Source organism: Rousettus aegyptiacus, unplaced genomic scaffold (assembly GCF_014176215.1).
Source record: "Rousettus aegyptiacus isolate mRouAeg1 unplaced genomic scaffold, mRouAeg1.p scaffold_m13_p_18, whole genome shotgun sequence".
NCBI classification, from domain to species: domain Eukaryota; kingdom Metazoa; phylum Chordata; class Mammalia; order Chiroptera; family Pteropodidae; genus Rousettus; species Rousettus aegyptiacus.
The window spans coordinates 16849555-16864036 of NW_023416293.1; positions in this window are offsets into that span (position 1 = coordinate 16849555).

Here is a 14482-nt window from a genome sequence, read left to right on the forward strand (position 1 = left end):
CCGGATTTTGTCCTAGTCTTGCATTGGGAATGATTGCACACTTTGAGGGGCCTTCTGGGGGCCGAGCGGTAGGGAACAGCCTCATGCTGTTCCCCGCATAGGATGAGCCTGATTTGCCATTGGTTTTGGACTTTGAGCCTTTCTTTGTCACTGTACTTCTCTACATGGGTCAGACTCTGCAGTGTTACACAGACCGAGCCACCCTCTTGTGGCGTTGGCTTTGCTTCTGGTCCAGGAGCCGTTGAGTCCCGCGAGGGCTACAGTTTTGAAGGGACACCGTCACACCATCTCCACGCTGTCAAGTGAAGGAAGAACAGAAACAATGAAAGGTGTTCAAGTGCAGCAGGATGGGCCCCACCAGGCCCCCTGGGATGAGGAGTCTAGACAGACCTGCTGGGTACACAGGAGGCCCGTGTGGCAACGGCCGGGTCAGAGACCAGAGGCTCAGAGCCGAACAAGGGCTGATAGGACCTGAGCATTATGAGCAGAAAAGAGCCTAGACCTGCCAGGCTGGTGACGCAATTCCAGCCACTCCTTGCCACACAGATGACTGTCAGGGTGAGCCAGAAGTTCTGGCAAGTCGGTCAGCAGCACTCAGGCGTATCCGGGCGGGACGGCCTTGCCGCGGTGTCCCCGGGACTGAGGCTCTTGCTGAGACGTGAGACTTTCAGTGTTGAACCTAGGATGGCCCTGGGCAAACCTGGAAGGCTGGGCACACAGACTGCGCTTGTCCATTCCCTGACAGGTGTTGCCGAGACCCCGTGCTATGCCAAGGACCGCACTAGGCACTTGTACAATAAAAGCACCATGGTCCAAAAGCGTGTGCTATGGGACAATTCAGGTGCTTTGCGGAAGCTGTGAGGGCCTCCAGGACCCCCTGCAGGACCCTCCCCCAGTGCCTGAGTGTCGCCCACTGACAGCTCACCTCTGAGGCCCTCATAGTAACTGCTGAAGGAAACCACCCTGCCCAAGGTGACACCTCTCCCCTGGAGAGGTAGCCAATGACAGTCAACGGCAGGGAGAAAGGCCCAGCCCTCTCACCCCAATCTGGGCAACTCCCATGGGCCACTGACCCTAGCCCCAGTGCACCCACACAAGTGCCCACCGGCACACCCCCCGAACAAACGTCGGGGTCTCAGTGTCTGTCTCCTGGGGAAGCCAACTCAGCACCAAGGTCTACAGATGCCACTGCCCCAAGTCCTCGGAAGGAAGGGCTGTAGAGCCTGGCGCCTGGGCGATACTGACTGGCTCAAGGACGGCCAGCACCAAGCGGGATGGAGAAAGGCAGGGGGCCCTGCCACAGAGAGCAACATGAAGGCTGGCCCTGCAGAAGGGGCCATCATGATGCCCACGAGGGACCGTGACAGCAAGGGGCAGCATGGCGGGAGTGAAGTCCATCGGGCAGCCCCCTGGGCAGCCTGGAGGACCATTGTTGTGTCCTGAAAGCCACCTGAGGCCATCGAAGGGGTTCGGGTCACTGAGTAACAGGACACCATCCAAGGGTAAATCCGATTTGCTTAGATTAGAGCTGGCAGTGAGCAAGAGGAACAGGAGGCTGGCCGCTGTCCCCACTGCCCAGGGCCAGTGCGGAGCCCAGTCTGGAAGATGGCTGAGCTGACACACGGGGGGACGAGGGCTCCGGCTGGGCCAGTTAGGGCCTGAGGACAAGGATCAGCAAGATGGTTACATGAAGGCAGCGGAGTTTATATCACGGTACTAGTGTGCCCAGATGAGTTACATTTGGTGTTTAAAACTTTAAAAGAAAGGGAGGGGGCAGGGGGCAGGGGGCTTAGGTTGGAGAGAGTCTGTATTCTCTCTAGACATAAATTTAAACCCCCAACAGCGCTTCCTGTCTCCTGTCTTGCTTTGCTGTCCATTCTCCCCTCCCCCTGCAGTTCTGGGGGACAGCAATGGATTAGGCCACCCCACTCATGAAGTTCACTCTTTTAGGAAGACCTAGGTGACCCCACCTCTCCCTCCTGAGCTCTAATTCCTGCTCTTATGCTGTAAGTCAGCCCACAGAGGGAACCAGTTTAACCGGAGATTGACCCCCCCTTGGAGTCTAATAAAGGCAGAGCCTCGTTGGGAGGCACCGGTGTGCCCTGTGCCCCAGAACCTGCGAATATTAATGCTCCCTGACAGTTTTGCTACCACGTGTCCTGCAATCACAGTGAGAATCCCCGGGGCTGTCCAGCTGCCACATGGGCCCCAGGCGGGGGACATCTGTGGGGCTGCTCCCCCGGAAAGAGCCTCAGGCGTTTGGAGCCAGTGGCATCCCTCTCAGGCAGGGACCACCACAGCAACTTCATTTATTCAACTCATCTTCACTTCGTGAACTTTAGATGCCAATATAGTCAGTCACCCCTCCTTATTTTCCGGGCGTATGTTCCAAGACGCTCAGTGATGCCTGAAACCACGGTCAGGATAGACCCCTGTATATATACACACCTACAGTAAAGTTTAACTTATGAATTAGACACAGCAAGAGATTAACCACGATAACGTAATAAAATAGAACAGTTACGACAACATCCCATAGTCAATGGTACGTGAATGTGGTCCCTGTCCCTCTCCCTCTGAGCGCCCCATTGCACCGCACCCACCCTCTGCTTCGGGGGGCACTTTATGGCCTCTCGGCGGCATGGCCCAATGGCCAGCATCACTGCTGTGGCACTTTGGGGCCGTTCGTTACTCAGTAAAGTAAGGGCGACGTGAACACACGCACGCAGCGCTGCAGAAGTCCACGCGCCCGACGCGCGGGAGCGAGCGCAGCGCGAGGCACCCGGGCTGAGTCACGTGCTGGGCGGGGCGGGGCGGGGCTTGGCGCGCTCGCGAGATTTCGCCGCTGCCACGCAGAGCCGCGCCGGAGCCGCTGAAAACTGACGGGGTGTTTATTTCTTGAATTTTCCGTTTGATATTTTCTGCGGCTGACCATGGATAACTGGAACCTGGGAGAGCGAAACGTCAGATGGGGGGCGCGTAGCGCAAGGACTGAGCGAGGAAGGTGCGCTGGCCCCTCAGAGGCCGCCGCCCCCCCACGCGGGAAGTGCCGGCAGGGTCACCTCAGGCCCGGTCACCTCAGGCCCGCGTGCGTCGTGGCAGAGCCGCGGCGGACTTTGGGGGTTCCCCACCGAGTCACCTCCCCCCGGGACGGCGCTCCCACACGTCCGTGCGGCCCGAGGGGACGTCACCACTGGCTCTGGTACGGAGGGACTGAGACGGGAGCCCCCGGGGGCTGCGTGGGCCTGGAGCCCGCTCAGGGCTGTTAACGCGCTCGGAGGCCGGAAGCCGAGGTGTGGGAGACGCCGCCTCGGCGCCAGCCCCTCCGCCGGCCCGGAGCGTTGTGGGCGACGTTCCCGGGCCACTCCTGGTTTCCCAGAACGAGGCGAGATGGCGCCACCAGGGGAGCAGGGCCCTGTGGAGGCGCCGCCTCGGGAGAGGGCGAGCGGCTCCCCCCTCTCAGAGCCCCTTCTGCGGACACGAGCAGACTCCGCTTACTGGGGGAAGAGGCCTGGGAGCGCTGGCCGTTCTAGGCCCGGAGAGACCTTCGTCCTCACGGGGAAGGCAGGTGTGTGGCGTTGGGGCACACGGGTGTCACGGGGACGCAGCTGCAGAGAAATGCGGGCGGGGTTAGATATAAAGTGGGCGCTTTCTCTGTGCTTAACCGCTCGGTCCAATAGTCCATTTTCTCTGTGATTGTTTTTCACGCATTACTGAGTGATTTCAAAGCAACCCATAAGCATTAGCTTTTAAGGTACAAAATAATCATAATTTAGAGAGCAGAAACAAACACACATGCACAAAAGCAAGGACATGTGTTGTGCGAGGTACAATCAGCGTCGTCAGCAACGCCAAGTTTTCTGGTTGACATCCAGGGCCTCTTCCACGTGGAGCTTGACTTGTCCTTGGCTGATGAAAAACACATGCTCATAAAGAATCGTTTGTTGCCCTAATCACAACTGAAAGTGGAGTCACATCATATTGTGTCATAGAATGCAGTGTTTGCAATATGAGAGCATGGCAAAATGACTTAAAATCTAGGTCTTCTGATGCTACACACTCTACCTATGCGTTATTACAATGAACATCCACAGTATTCCATGAGATAAGTCAGTGTTGTCATCTCAGTGGCATAGGTAAAGATGTTCCAAAAACAAAATACTTTTGCTGGTAGAGACATGTCTGTGTGGCCTTGGCCCAGGCTGGCAGGTTTAGAGTAAAGACATTGTGCCTACAAGCTGCTTTCCTTTTGTGTCACTGATGATGTGGCTGAAGACACAGAATTTGACTTTTTAGACTTTCCAGCTCAGCTACTCCCTGGAAATTTTATGAAAGAGCTCATGTAGTCTCATCAAATGAGACATCGTTTAATTTTTTTGAGCAGCTGTCGTCTGTACCATTCATGCTTCTCTTTCCAAGAGAAGACAGAAAAAATATCATTGAATAGCCTCAGAGTGGTTCGTAGACCTATTTAAGTGTAAGCCTTCCTTTGGTGACTAGAAGCTCAAAACACATATTCAGGTCTAAAATCGAGCAGTCACAATGGAATGGAGAGTGCGTCTGCTTCCCAGAAATATCAGCTTCGATGAGCTTCTGATACTTGCCAAGTCGAAGTGGGCTGGCCTTTTCCCCTCAGAACTGCCCTCTGCATCTGTCCAAGGATGCGGAGCCACTGTTCTGTGAGGCACTTAGAGAGCATTTGCTGTCACTGTTTTATTTCAGAAAAGAGCTCCAAACATGATGGGAAGGAAGACTCGTTTCCATCTATCAGCTCCAGGAGCCATGTCACTTCCATTCCTTGACACCACGCGGCACCTGCCGAGAGACCTCAGGTGAGATGAGTCTGTAGCCTCAGCTCCTCATTATCCTGGAAATCCGGAGGCCCCAGAAGCTGTGAGCTCACTTTGTTGGCCAGCGGAGGGGACTCAAGCACTGTCAGGTCACTGTGGATTATTTCTGCAGCCCAGAGTAGCCAATTTGGGGCCATCAGACCCTCTTTCCCTTAACTCTGCTCCTGACTCAAGCAAAAGGGGACCCACGGGGCGGGGGCGTGTGATCTGATCAGAATTATCAAGACCCAGAGGGGCCTCTCAGGAGCCATATGTGGGCAGTGCCGGGGTGAGAGATATGCTTGTGCTGTGGTTATGCGTAAGCTGGAAGGCGCGGAGATGTTAAAGGCGGTGGGAGTCCCTTGTCATATTGGAGCCCCCTCGTGATTTCTGCCCACAGCCTCCCAGTGTTGGCTTCCAATTAAACAGAGTATTAACCATAAGCTAGCTTTCTTAAGCATGGGCGAGACCCATTTGTCATCGTCCTTCCTCAAAACATTTAATGTGACTTTCTTTTCTCAACTTTAGACTGTCTTGGTACCTACCGAGAAGTTCTGACACTTTCAAAATGACATGAATGACTTAATTTAAATGAGGCAAAATCCTAAGTTATGTGAATTCTTTGCAGGCTTTGCCATAGGCTCCAAGGGAGCCTTAGGCAATCGGTCTCACTATTTAAGTTTTATTTCCCTCATTCCCAGCTTTGTTTCCTTTCTTCTTTTTTTAATCGGAATATATTTGACATGTAAGATTGTGTAAATTTAAGGGGTACAGCATGTTGATTGGATAGATTTATATATTTCAATCTGATTGCCCTTCTAGCATTAGCTAGCACCTCTATCACATCCCATAATTATCATTCTTATTCAATTATATTCCTATTCACCTCCTGCCAAAACCAAAGCTGAATCAGAGAAAGCTAGCCAGAACAGAAACTTCAAAGAAAACACCATCTCATCACATGATACAAACATCTTCAGGTGTCAGTCGAAGAACACTCATACAAACAATCTGGAAGATCTCAGCCTGAATGAAAAAGAAATCAACAGCTGCCAATGTGAACACGGCACAGATGGTAGAGTTATCTGACAAAACATTACAGGAGCCATCACAACATGCGACTATGAGCATGCTTGTAACAAACAAAGAAATAAAGTCTCGACCAAGAGGGGAACTTCCTGAATTTGATAAAAAGCGTATACCAAAAAACCCACCTACTGCTAACAGTATACTTAATGATGAAAAACTGAATGCTTTCCTCCGAAAATGGGGGGAATTTTTAGGATGTCTGCTTTCATCATTTTTATTAATCATAGTTCTAGAGTCTGTAGCCAGGGCAAGAAAAAGGAAATAAAATGCATAAATATCCAAAAGGAAAAAATAAAACCATCCCTATTTAAAGATGACGGGATAGTCTATATTAAAATTCTAAGGAATCTACAAAAAAAAAAAACTTTTTAGAACTCATGTGCAAAAGAAAGAAGTCAGACCCTTACCTTGACATTAAATACACTAAGATATACTAAAATTTACTTAAGATAGATCAAAAATCTAAATGTAAGTTAAAACTATAAAGCTCTTAAAAGGAAATATAGAAAAAAAGTCACGATTTGGATTTGGCAGTTTCTTGGATATGACATCAAAAGCACAGGCAACAAAAGAAAAAATAGATAAGTTGGACTTCATCAAAATTAAAAACTCCTATACATCCAAGGACACTATCCAGAGAGTGAAAAGGCGACCCAAGGAATGGGAGAAAATATTTGCATATGACGGATCAGATCAGGAATATCCAGAATATATGAAGAACTACAAATCAATAACACAAAACAACTTAATGAAAAAAATGGATAAAAGACTTAAATAGACATTTCTCTGCATTTGTCTGGAAAATGCAGACAAAACCACAATGAGATGCTACTTCGCACTCCTTAGGATGGCTACAAAACACACACACACACACACACACACACACACACACACACACGGAACAACAGAGTTGATGAGGATGTGGAGAAATTGTAGGTGGGGATGAAAAATGATGCAGCCACTGTGGAAAACAGTATGGCCATGCCTCATGGTGTGGGGAGAGCAAACTACATAAAGGGTAGAAAGGCAGGGTTGTCCAGACACGTTAGAAATGGAGATATCTGGAAAATAGGTATGATCATAGAGAGTCAAAACAATTTATTCAACTGTTGAGACACATGACTTCTTTAGTATTGGGAAATAACTCTCAATGAACATTTTCCTATTCATGCAAAAATTAGTGGCAACATGAGTTACAGGATGATTGAATGGCACACATGCCTTGGAAGTTAGAGGTTGTATGTTGCTCTGGAGAAATTTAAAGCCTTATCTCCTCTGGAGCCATTTGCTTACATTCTAAAGGGCAATAAAAAAAAGCTAGAGACCTTCCCTTGCTCTCCCCAGAGAGTACTAGTTTACATTCCAGAGCTGCTGCTGCTCCTCTTCCTCCTTCTCCCCCTCCCCTCCCCGCCTCTCCTTTCCCCTTCCACTCCCTGTCCCCTTCCCGTTTTACTTACCCTCACACTGCCCAGAGAGGAAAGGAAGGGCAGATGTGCTAGCCACCTATATGAGTTCAGAGCTCCATAGTTTGCAGGTTCCTCTCCTGTAGTACAGCCCTGCTTCCTCCCCATGCAGGCACATCTGGCCCTCATCACTTCACCCATGGGACACTGAGGTGTGGGGAGCTGGTGCTGCTAAGGTGCTCTGCGATCCAGAGACTCTGTGTTTCCTGTCCAAATAAATAAGCAAACACAGACATAAAAACCTAGCAGGCAGGTTCTCTTGCTGACAGCAATACTAGTTTTTAATACATGAAGTCGAGGGTTAGTAATATAGTTCTCTACTAGGCTGCATGTTCTCATTGACTGGCACCTAGCTTCCCCCTGCAGACCTTCTTGTACCTTCCTCCTGTGTCTTTACAGTGCCTGTGATTCATCCCACGCAACAGACCTACACCTAGGGAGACTCCTGTTACTGACACAGAGTGTAGGTGTCCTGGTGTTCTACAGAGTCATCCCCAAAGGACGAGTCTGTAATTCCTGCTCCTGTTTATTCCCTTTAGGCGTTTGGGGAAATAGAATCATGCTGTTGGTGGAGAGAATGTGTCACATAAACCCTTCATCTATAGGTCTTAGTGTAGTTCTGGGCCCCACACCTGGCACATGGCTGCCCACAGTAAGGGCTTACAGCGTTCCAGCTGGGTGATGGCAGGTACGAATGTGGGGCCGTGGGCCACACATTCACCTGTCTAATCTGCTGCCAGTGCAGGTTCCACTTGCTTCCTCTTTTATGTGCTATCATTGTTGGCACCAGCTTGGTGCCCATTTGTCCTGACTGCAGTCAGCTGGTGTTCTAATGGCCTAATCCTCTTCCAGTGCCAGCTTTCCCCTCAGAATCTGTGGTGGTGCCAGTTTAGGCACTGTCCCTGCTGTTTCTAATTTTCTCTTCTTCCTTCCTCCTTCCTTTCCCCACACCTGCTCTGTACCAACATGACATTCATTTCTAGATTCTTCTGTTGTTGTCTCAAAGCTGCTCTCTTGAGTAATGCTGTTCAATCTGATGTTTTCTCTTATTCCTTTCCTTTACATGGTTTGGCTGCATCTCACACTGTATCTTTTTTTTTCTCCCAGATGGAGTTTTATATTTTGCTATTAAGTGATTTTGTCAGGCTGTTGAACAGGAGCTGTGTCTAATCCTGCCTTATTTCTGTGTCTGGAGAAAGCAAGCAGAATATATGCCCAAGACAGTCAAGATATGTGGGGAGCAGAAGCTTCCTAATGAGAAAAATTGGGACTGTGCACAGGGAACTGATGTTTATTTTGTCAGCAAGTATGTCTGGAGTTCCTGCAATTTAGAAGGCACAATTCATTCTAGGTGCTTGGGACACACTGACAAACTGAATACAGACCTCCTTGACCTAAAAGAGCACACGCTGAAGAGGACACTGGCCTGTGCCAGGCCCATAGAGATGATGTGCACGTGTTATCTCATTTGGTCCTCATGTGGACCCCTTAAGCTAGGTAATGTCCCCAAACGGTGTGGGGAATGTTCTTCCGGCTGTCAGTGTTCGTTCCTCCTCTCAATCTGGGACCAGTGGTTCATGCCTGCCTCAGAGGTGAGTGTCAGCGGAGGACACTAATAGGTATTGAGCATCTCCTATGTGCCTGACATTTTTGGTAGGTACTTTGTAAGCTTTTCCTCACTAACTCTGTGAAACAATTGTTTTACCTCATTTTTTAGATATAAACACTTAATTATCAGAACAATAGAATAACTGTCTAAAGTCATGTAGTTACTAAGTGGCAGAGACTAATTCAGAGACACACCCATCTGAGTTCATTTGCTAACTTGGAAGCGATTCAGTGGAACTTATTGTTTACTGAGTATCTTTTATGTAAAAAGTAACATGACAGTACTGAGATATATTAAAACATAGATTAAGATGGCAGAAATAAAGTTCCTGCTGTAAGTAAGTTTATGCTCTAGTGGAAAAGATAAGTGTCATCCCAACTGTTAAAACGAAAGCCATTTACTTGGCTATGGAAATGTAAGTTAGTGTCCAAACGAGTTGTTTCGGGACAAGTAGAGATGTATCCTCTATCCTGGGCCTGGTACATAATGGTTATGAGGGACTCTCAGGACATTTAACAGTTGATGGCCAAAAGGCAATTGGGTGTGTGGTCGGAGATCTCAGACATGAGATGCAGGCAGGAGGACTGTGACGATGAGCGTTGGCCATGGTGCCATCCTGGGCAAGTGTGTAGAGCGAAGAAGCCAGACAGGAGGACAGGAGCCACCAACACCTGAGGCAGTGTTCTGTCCTCAGTCTCAACTGCACGTGAAAGTTGCCTAGGGCAGTGCCTAGGGCAGGTAACTTTTGTTACCTCCTGGCATCCGCAGAAGTAGCCCTACAGGGAGGGAATGGAAATAAATGAAGGAGGAAATAAAAGAAGGAGGTGTTTACATGGGAGAACCACCACCCCGGAGCTGTCTGCATCTCGGTTAACTCATTTGTAACCTGCCGTTTGGGAGTTTCTGACCTAAAATGGGTGCTAAAAATTCAGATTCGCAGACCATCTCCCCACCGATTCTGGTCCGGTTGGACTGGAGCTCTAAATTTTTAATTAACACCTGCTACAATTCTGATCCCACTGAGCCGAGGACTTTCCTTTGAGAAACGCAGTTCTAAGGAGAATGTTTAATTCTCTGAGAAGCAGTGTCCGGAAAAGGTAAAACAACAAAGGAAACAAAAACTAGAGGGATATGGTCTCGGGAAAGCCAAGCCCGTAGTGCCCCGAATCGGAAAGAGAAGCTGGGAAGGGAAGGACTGAAAGGTGTTCCCTGGTCACCAGCAACGGTGGCCATTGACCCTGGGGAGCTGCGGGGCAGTGAGGAGCACGTAGGAAGTGGGGACATGGAGACATGGAGCCAGAGAGCGAGCCTTCTTCGGTTAAAACAAGAACTCAGCGGCAGGGAGGTATAAGGTTAAGGAAAGATTTTGTTATAATTGTTTTTAAAGATGGAAGACATTCGAACTCCTTGAGTGCCTGAGAAAGGACCAGTAAAGGATAGAGGTTATAATTTATGGGATCGACGAGATAACTTGATCTCTGGAAGTCTCTGAGGGGCTGAGAGAGGAGGAAGGTTACAGGAGCTGACTCCAGAGAACAGCAGTGGAAAAGCTGTGCTTTCCTGGATGCAAAGTCATCAGAATTACCATGGAGCTAGAAAAATCAGATTTTTCCTTTTAATCTCACTCCTGGGGAGTCTAATAAATAAATGAGATTTCAACACCATGGACACTGGGGAAGCTTTCTGGGGAGGCCTGATCATTAGGCAGGCTTTACGACTGCTGACTTAACGTTTGTTAATTCACGAGAAGACGCTTTCTCTTAGTCTTTCCCAGAAAATAAACACCAGAACACTTCCTTGGGATGAAAACACTACATTCTGGCACCGAGTATTTGGAGGTGAGAGAAGGATCAGTTAACCTTTGTTCAGACACCTTTCAGAGATCACCACTGATCTATTTCCAAAACACAGTAGCAGCCTTCATTAACTTGGGGCACCTGTGACCCTGACTATGGTTGTATTTTGTCACTTATGGTTGTGGGAGCAGAAGAAATTAGAAAAACCAGGTATCCTTGATCTCACTATGGAAATGCAAATAGACCCTGGAGGCAGGGTGAGGACAGTAGAGAAATAAAGTACCAAGGACTTTAGCATCTGGGGCGCAGGGCCGGGGCTACGATATAGAGCTCAGGTTCCGTTTCCAGCTCTGCCAGTTCCTGTGCTCGTCATTGAGAGTTTTCTGACCTGCATAATTGTAGATGATGGTCCCTGTCCCTACCTGCCTTTTGAGAAGGTCATAGCATTAAAGTGACATAATAGACACAGTGGCATTTGGTCTGAACATGCCATATAGACTGAATTATTTTGTGCTGGCCAACAGCCTCAATGAAAAATTCATCACTCTAAATAGTTTGTGAAATTGGGCTGTAAATTGTGACGGATTAGACTTTCTAGATGACACACCATTTCCATCTACTTCCTATCAGAATGGAAATAATGCAGAAGTGTCTTTAACAGTGTACTAACTATGGCAATGTGGTATGCAGATGACATAAAATTTGTATAAAACAGACCCTTATTCAGTCTCTTTGGCTCTCAGTTTTGCAGACCCTGGTTTCCTGATAGACATGGAAGAGAAGCCTTTTCCTGAGCCTTGAGTTTCAAATGGATATTAAGTCTCCTTTTAACCCTCCTTCTCTTAGTCGCCCCCTAAAATATAAAAGATGGTTCTAAAATTGCCATCTTGGTGACTACAAAGTCTCTTCTATCTCAGCCGAGGGCCCCGTCGTCATTCTCCCTTTATGTTTACCAAGCTCCAAGGTTTATCCTTCTACCTCCTGAAACCTCGTTCCTTTTTCTCCTCAGATTCACTAGCTGCTATTTACCATGTTCTGTTGAGCTGCTCAAACTTGCCAAACCCTTTCCACTTACAGGCTTCTGAGCTGACGAACCATGCTGTTGCTATCTAACGCGTTTTCATATCTCTGGAATCAAATGTGTTTTACAGTTGATAGCAATTTACAATGGTAATTAACTATGTTGTTCTTTTTCCTTTGAGATATAATGGCAGGGCCTTAGATCTTTCGGGAAAAAATACAAAACCAGTAGGGCCCTCTTCTTCCCCTGGTCTTTGCATGGCTGGCTCAGGCCTAGCTTTCTTGTCCTGGCCACTCACCCCGTGCTCAGATGGATGCTCTGGTACCACCTTCCCCGAGTTCTCCCCACTCCTATCTCACTACGCCCTATTTCCTTGATAGCGACTTCCTTTTGCAATTTAAAAACACATTTATTTGTTTACTTGTTTACTGTCTGTCCCCACAACGCATGTAAACTCCACCGAATAGGGGTTCGGGTTCATTCTCAGCTGTGTCCCAGGTCTGGAGGGCAGTCGGGGAGCATTTGTTGAGGGAATTGAAGGCAAAGACATCTTTCTGCAGGGGTGACATGGCCTACCCCCACTCGGTGTCTGAGACCAGCCGCCCTACCAGTAGTCCCAGTGGCCCCTCGCCACCATCTAAAGAGCAACAGGACTTAGTGACAATGTTATGAATAGCATTTCCATAGAAGGGATTTAGCAACAAGGTTGCTGTTTGAACTACCTCTATCCTTAAACCCACTGTAGAGACGAGGAGGTAAGAGAGGCAGTTCTGAGGGTAGCCATGGGTGAGAGGAGACCTCTTTCCCTAACTCTGTCATGTGTTCGCTTGGCATTGGTTGGTTTTATAAATCAGATAAAAGAAAGGTACCCTGCTGTACAAAGTAAAAAAGTTTGTTTCTTGGACGCTGACTCATGCAGAAGCGAGTGTTTGCTCAAAGGTGGGGACCTGCCCTCTGGGAGCTGCCTCACTCCAGCCCCTGAGCCAACCAGCCAGCCAGGCTCGGAAGTCCTGAGGTTTCAGGACCCGACCACAGGACCATGTCCGTGCAGAACCTCAAGGGGCATGAAAAGCCCTTTCCTTAAAAGAAAAACCGGTTTCCGAACTCCTTAGTGGGAGAGCTCTGTGGAGACCAGATTGTGCTCCTCCTACTCCCTGGTGCCCTTGCTGGCAGGTGCGAGTGTGCACTCACTGGTTTCCGGTGTGCTGCACAGCAGCTTGGTGCACTCCAGGGCTCCCAGGTGGCTCCGAGCACAGAGCCATGCCCCGCAGGCCACTGGGGGTGCTGGTTTCGCTCCTTCCCTGGGTTGCCTGGTTTTCTCTGAGTCCTTTGGGTCCTAGGAAAGGTGAACATGTGCCACACTTGAAATGAACATGCCTTCAGAATCTCACGACGCGTAAGGACAAGCAAATGGCACCAGCCCACATGAGCGATCTGGGAGGCTGGGCATCTGGCACGCACCCCCAGGTTTATCTGCCGTCCACTCGCACCCCAGCCAGTGAGGCCTAGGTTGAAGTGCTGGCCCTTGCCCTGGGTCACTGGGCTTATGGCCCTCAGAGGATGTGTAGCAAACCCCGTGCTGGCCTGACTCTACCAGGTAGAGAGGGCACTCAGGTCTGGGACCATGTTGTCTATAAGTGGCGATGCTCTGTCTCACCTGTGAACCGTTCTGAGTCAGTCGTCCACTCCCTCGTTGACTCTGACCTTTAAGCCTCTCTCCGAACCAGACTGAGGCCCAGATGGAAAACCAAGGCAGCCGTTTGCCCACAGCTTCGCTCAGGGCCAGCGGCAATGTGACAGCTACTCTGGGCTCTGGGATGTGCTTTTGTACAAAACTGAATGAAGAACCCACTCCTGGTCACTGAGGCCCAGCACTGCTGGTGGAAGCAGCTCAGAATTCCATGGCGCCAGTGGGACGTAGTGGTTCCTGTGCGACCCTCCACTCTACCCTTAGCCCGAGCTCCCATGCATCTGAACCAGCTGTCCTATGGCTGCAAGGTCCCTGTTTCTCAGTAAGGGACCAGCACTGCTGTGGCCCCCAGAGAGATCTCTCAGCTACATCCCCAACTCCATTGTCATGATGCTCCCGGGACTCCAGAAGCCACTGGGCACACACTGTAGGGCGGCTCGTGGAGCTGTCTCAGGGAACGGCCTCTGCAGGCAGGCAGGCTTGCAGGAGCGGCACTGGCCGGCATAGGGCCTGATGGCATGTTAACAAATTGTGTACTTAACAGTGGAGATTAGGTCATATCTGGATGAGTCATTTCTCTACAGAACTCACCACTCCCTATGTCAGCAGGGCAGGTGGCCGGCGGAGGGCTGGGCCTGGTGCGGGGCTGTCTAACGAAGAGCTGTGTTTAATGGCTGAGGTACCCTCGGGCAGTCAAGCCTGCAGTTGTCTGCACTCCCGGCCCGGCTGCATGACCCGAGGCCCTAGACAGCCCCCCCCATAATCGGGTGTCCTGGTGAGTGCACTGCTGTTCAGGCAGCCGCTCAGCAGCTGTCACCAAGGTCACCCCGCACCAACAGTCGATAGATAGCCTATGTAATTCAGAAAGGAAGTAGAAACCCTGAACAAATCAACGCGCCAACCTTACCTCCTTGTTTGTTTTTGTTTTAAGATAGTCTCTAAGGTCAGGAGAAGAAGGAAGCTGGAGGTCTGTGACAAGGGAGTC